This window comes from Euprymna scolopes, chromosome 46, assembly GCF_053919585.1.
Source record: "Euprymna scolopes isolate OS-2025 chromosome 46, ASM5391958v1, whole genome shotgun sequence".
Lineage (NCBI taxonomy): Eukaryota > Metazoa > Mollusca > Cephalopoda > Sepiida > Sepiolidae > Euprymna > Euprymna scolopes.
Genome location: NC_136527.1, coordinates 20,566,320 through 20,571,802, shown reverse-complemented (window position 1 = coordinate 20,571,802; position 5,483 = coordinate 20,566,320). Strand labels below are relative to the sequence as shown.

General features: G+C 33.8%; 1 long non-coding RNA gene across 1 annotated transcript in view; it reads right to left on the bottom strand.

Moving 5' to 3' along the window:
- Window positions 1-1,372: 1,372 nt before the first annotated feature.
- Window positions 1,373-5,483, bottom strand: part of LOC145270520 (uncharacterized) — a 31,330-nt gene continuing 27,219 nt past the window's right edge. Inside the window, exon 2 of the long non-coding RNA XR_013865413.1 lies at window positions 1,373-3,868. This is a non-coding gene — a long non-coding RNA (uncharacterized LOC145270520). The remainder of the gene's footprint in view (window positions 3,869-5,483) is intronic.

Here is a 5,483-nt window from a genome sequence, read left to right as displayed (position 1 = left end):
CTCGTTTAGCTGTAAAGACTATCAATAATTCCCCCCACTCTTTATCTGTGCCTAAACCTAAACGTAGATTTCATGAACAAAGCTTCTTTCTTAGAACTGCACGCCTGTGGAATTGTCTTCCGTTTTCCTGCTTTCCGGCTGACTACAATATGGTTGTCTTCAAATCTAACGTAAATAAGTTCTTGATGAGCCGTTCCATATAAGTTATCAAATTTACCAAATTTTCATTACTAATGATTACTATATAGTCCAATTTCTACTGTACACTCTTTAACCCTTATCCTTGAGTGGCCTCTTGGCCTTGATAATGTGGTGATGCCTTTGTAAAAAAAAAAAAACTTGTTGCTGGCTATCTTGCTCTTGCTTGTTGCTGGATCTCAACATTTTGAACCGAGAGAGAGGCTTAGCTGTCGTACAAAGCTAAGACTCTGTAACATCATCTGTGTATAGATACTCCCTCATGCATTTGTCTATTAAAATGGTCCTGTGGCGATGGAAGTCATTTTTGGGCTCGTATCTGAGGAAGTGGCACTCGTCTGACAAGACGTTGCAATCATCATGTTTATGGATATGTGTGTGTGTGTATGTGTGTGTGTGTATGCGTGTACGTATATATATGTCTGTATAGCAATGACCGTCTTCAGTGTCATGTCTGCTTGAGTGTGTGAATTCGCCGGTAGCACTAAAAAAAAAAATAAATAAATAAAAAGTCATGTTAGGGCTAATGGACTTTAAGTGTCTGAGGGAGTGGCACTCGTCTGACAAGACGTTGCAATCATCATATCTGCCTAAAACTTTTGACAGACGCGTCAGAACGTGACGAGACCAGTATCATTTTAAACCTCAAACTTTTGGATGACAAGTATAGAAAATTTGAGCAATAACATTAATTCTTTCACCCCCCCCCCCCAACGGGGCAGTTTTCTACAAAGAGGGGCTGCTTTTATCGCAAATATTTTCAAAAGTCATCCACTCTTTTCGATTGACTAGCCTTAATTTTGACGTTCGTCACTTCAAGTTTTGCAATGAATGTAACAGCAAAGACGTCACGTTTTTTTTTAACGTTTTTTTTACATCTTTGCGGTACTCAAGCCTTCCTGCCTGCCTACTACCGTTTTTTTTTTTTCTGCTCAACGCACGCTTCCAAACACCCGGGCAACGTCGGGCACCTATAGGCTAGTATAAAAAAAAAATCGTATGGGGGGGCGATTGTTTAGGTGCATCATTATATTTGTTATATACTTGCAATTTTTACCCTTTTTTTTCTTGATTTTTGTTTCTCGTTGGGGGAGGAGGAGGAAGAGGATGTCTAGACAAGTACCGAAAATTATTAAAAAAAATAAATAAATAAATAAATAAATAATAAAAAATATAAAATCGTTGACCGTTTTTTATTTATTTTTTTTATTTTTATTTTTTATTTTTTTTTTCATTTTCTTTCCAGTAAGACAGGGTTAAAAATCTAAAAAAAAAAAAAAAAAAACGAGAGTTAAAAAAATGTTGGTCTCTTTTATTTCCGGAGCGGATGGGGAGAAAGCGATTATTTAAATTTTCTTGGAGAGGGGTGGGGGGTCATCTAATATCTAACAAAAACCTTTAATCAAAGGCTCTAAAATATGAGACACGTAATTTTACAAATACTGAGATTTTTTTTTTCAAGAAATTCAATAAAAAAAATTATAAAAGGAAAATTCCCCACAAAAATTTAATAATAATAAAAAAATCAATTGAATAAAAAATAATAATATAGAAAGAAATAAAAAAATGAAAAATAAAAAAATAAATCAAAATAGAAAATAAAAATTTAAAAATAGGAAAAACCTTAACAAAAATCAGTGAAAATATTTTTGAAAAATAGTTTTTTTTATTAAAGAACAAAATAAACAAATATATTTTATATAAAACGCATTATTAGACACAAAGATTGAAATAAAACCAGAAAAATTTCATTTTTTTTTTTTTTTTTTTCATCATTTTTTTTTATTAGATTAAATGTAGGATATTCGAAGCCGCTGTATTGTTTTAAAAATCTAGCCTTTCTAAGGTTTGACAGATTGGCCTTTTTAAGGTCAAATTTGGCCTTTTTTTTTACTACAAAATATTATGGCAGCCAAAAAACAGTTCATGAAAGAACATAAAAAAGGCAAAATTTGGCTTTAAAAAGTCCAATCTGTCAAACCTTAGAAAGGCCAAATTAAGGACAAATTTTAAAAGCCGTTGTATTAACGGCTTCCATTATTGTACATTTAGGCCAATAAAAATTATAAAAAAATAATAAAAATTAAATTTTGGGGCTTTATTTCAGCCTTAGGGTCTAATAATGCGTTTTATATAAAAATAAATAGTTTTTATAATTTTTTGTCTGTCAAATAATTTACGGCGCTAAACTACACATTTGCCAAATTTTATTTTCTTGAATAAAAAAAAAAATATTTGATCAAATTATGTGATTTTTGGAATTTTTCATTTTCGTCCTGTGATTGGTACGAACATTATACAGACATTTCTGTAGTTTCTTTAATTTTAAATTCTGTCGTAAGTGCTGATTTGAATAAGCACCCCTTTTTTTTCTTGGACCAATTCGTGATTAAATCATAAAAAAAAAAAATACAAAATAAATAAATAAATTAATTAAAATAAACAATAAAAACCTGTATTTTTTTTTTTACACAAAATCTTTAAATTCATGAATTATATTTTCAACTGACACAATAATAAAATATTTTTTTTTTTAATTATGTGAAAAAATTATTTTCTTTTCTCCCTTGGCTGATTTTTCGGAATAGCTAACAAAGCAAAATAAAAAAAAAAACAACAAAAAAAAAACAAATACAACAAAGTCCCTAGTTACTTGCCTCCCCACGAGGGCAGAGTTAGACACAAGATCGGTTTTTAATATGGGGGGAAAAGCTAGCTCCCCCAAAAAATGGGGCACTCTGAATAGGAACAAAAATAAAATTTACCTCAGTCATGAAGAATTTCCCCTCCACTAACTGAAGACAGAAAAGGTGAAGTATAGTATATTGCCAAAGGCAAGCTAAGTTACTCTTCTACCTGTTTGGATTAGTTTTGTGTTTTAACTTATTTTAAAGTGTTTTTTTTTTAACTTGAAAGGTACTGTATAAAGCCCATTGAGTTAGAACAAAAAAATAGTGGTCTCATTAAAGTTACAGTCGGTGCTTGATAATCGTGCAAAAATCGAAAATTAAACAAAATACTGATAGAAACACATCTAATAAATGTCACGAATAGCGCGAAAATGTAATAATCCACTAGTATTTTGTTTAATTTTCGATTTTTGAGCGTTTATCAAGACTCGACTATATCTTGACTGACACCGCCATTTTGTTTTGCTTTATTTCTAATAATAATAATAATAATAATAATAATAATAATATTAACAATAATAATAATAATAATAACAATAATAATAATAATAATAATAATAATAATAATAATAAAATACATTCAAATTTCAAAATGAAATTGTCTGTTTGTGTGTCAGTCTGTGTACATTTCCCTACCAAACTACTCTGTCAATTTTCAGTCTTACAAACTCAAGATTTGACATAAGGGGTATTGAAGTTTGGGAAAATCTTTTTAATCGGTTTTCGGCCAGAAATTTGTCTGTCAAGGGGTCAAAGTTCAACACTTTGACCTTTGAAAACTCTACCAAACTCCTCCACCAAATTTTGGGTCTAAACGCTCGAAATTTTAGATGTAGGTTACTTGGACATGGATCAAAATTTTTAATTTTATTTGAGGCCCAAAACAATAAATGTTAAGGGGGTCAGAATTAGGGTCAGAGTTAAAAAATAGCCAATTTTTGGTCTAAACATTTGAAATTTTACGTAAAGTGTATCTACACCTTTTACACCTCAAATTAAAAAAGCACAACTTCAAATTAAAAAACACAACTTCAAATTAAAAAAACTAAACTTCAAATTAAAAAACATAACTTCAAATTAAAAAAAGACAACATCAAATTAAATAAACCCAAGTTCAATTTAAAAGCACGTGACATTATGTTAGAATTATTCATACTCAAACTTTGTAAGGTAATTTGCATAACATCACTTATGCAAATTACCCACTATTACTTGTAGTTGCTCGCAACAATAAAATAAGAAAAGTTTCTAACAATTAACATTACAATAATTTAAAATATGGAAAATAACAATGGATCTCCGGTAGTTGTGCGATCAAGTAGAGGAGTCAAGAGAGGCACAGTACGTGGTCAGTACAAACGCAATCGAAATTCTCCTAAGCGTCGGATTCTGGAAGCCGCTCGAAATAGCAGGGACTGGACAACTGTCGCAGAGAACTGTGGGATAAATAGGAACACCGCGTACGCCTGGGTGAATAAACAGGCCAAGGGGCAAGACGTGGAGGATAAGCCGCGGGGTGGAAGGCGACATGGGAAAGTGAATCCGGACATGGTCAACAACATGCTTGATATAATCGGAGAAGATCCTACCATCACTCTCAAGGAGTTGGCCTTGAAGATTTCGGAGATGCATGGAATCAACCCCCCAATCAGCGTTACTACCATAAATAACCATCTCGATGGTAGACTCTTCACTGTAAAACGGGTTCACAAGCAAGCCGAGAATGTCAACACTCCGGAGAATAAGGTAAAACGTCGTATCTATGTAGAAAGGGTTATGGCCGCATTGGGAGCTGGTAAACATGTGGTGTATTTGGATGAGTCAAACGTGAACTTATTTTGTACTCGGACCGTTGGACGATCCGCGAGGGGCCAGAGAGTGGTGCTACATGTTCCAGGCTCGAAAGGTCCAAATATTCACATGGTTGCTGGTATTAGTCAACAGGGACTCATCAACTTCACCCGCAGGCGTGGCGCCTACAAGCACCCGGATGTCAACCAATGGGTTGCAGAACTACTCAATTCTGTCTTCGCAATGGGATATGATGCCGGACAGGTAGCCTTGGTAATTGACAACGCCCCGTGCCATTCCCGAGTGGAACAACTACACGACCAGGCAGCTTTTGCAGAAGTGGAGTTTATTCGCTTGCCTCCATACAGCCCGGCTCTCAACCCCATCGAAATGGCCTGGTCAGCCATCAAAGCCGTCATCAAGAGGGATCTACCGAGCGTTATACATGTGCCACAACCGGAAGATATCACAAAAGTGGAGCACCGTCTTCGTCTTGTGGAGACCGCCATCGACCGAGCCTACCAAGTGGTAACTCCTGCCATGTCTCAGGCATTCTGTAATCGGGTTCAACGCCATCACGCTAGATGTCTCAGGGAAGAGGACCTCCCTGTTGGAGAATAAATGGTTTATCTATCATGTAATAAAATTTTAATTTAATTTGAACTTGGATTTTTTTAATTTGAAGTTGTGTATTTTAATTTGAAGTTTAGTTTTTTTAATTTGAAGTTGTGTTTTTTAATTTGAAGTTGTGTTTTTTTAATTTGAACTTTAGTTTTTTTAATTTGAGGTGTAAAAGATGTAGAC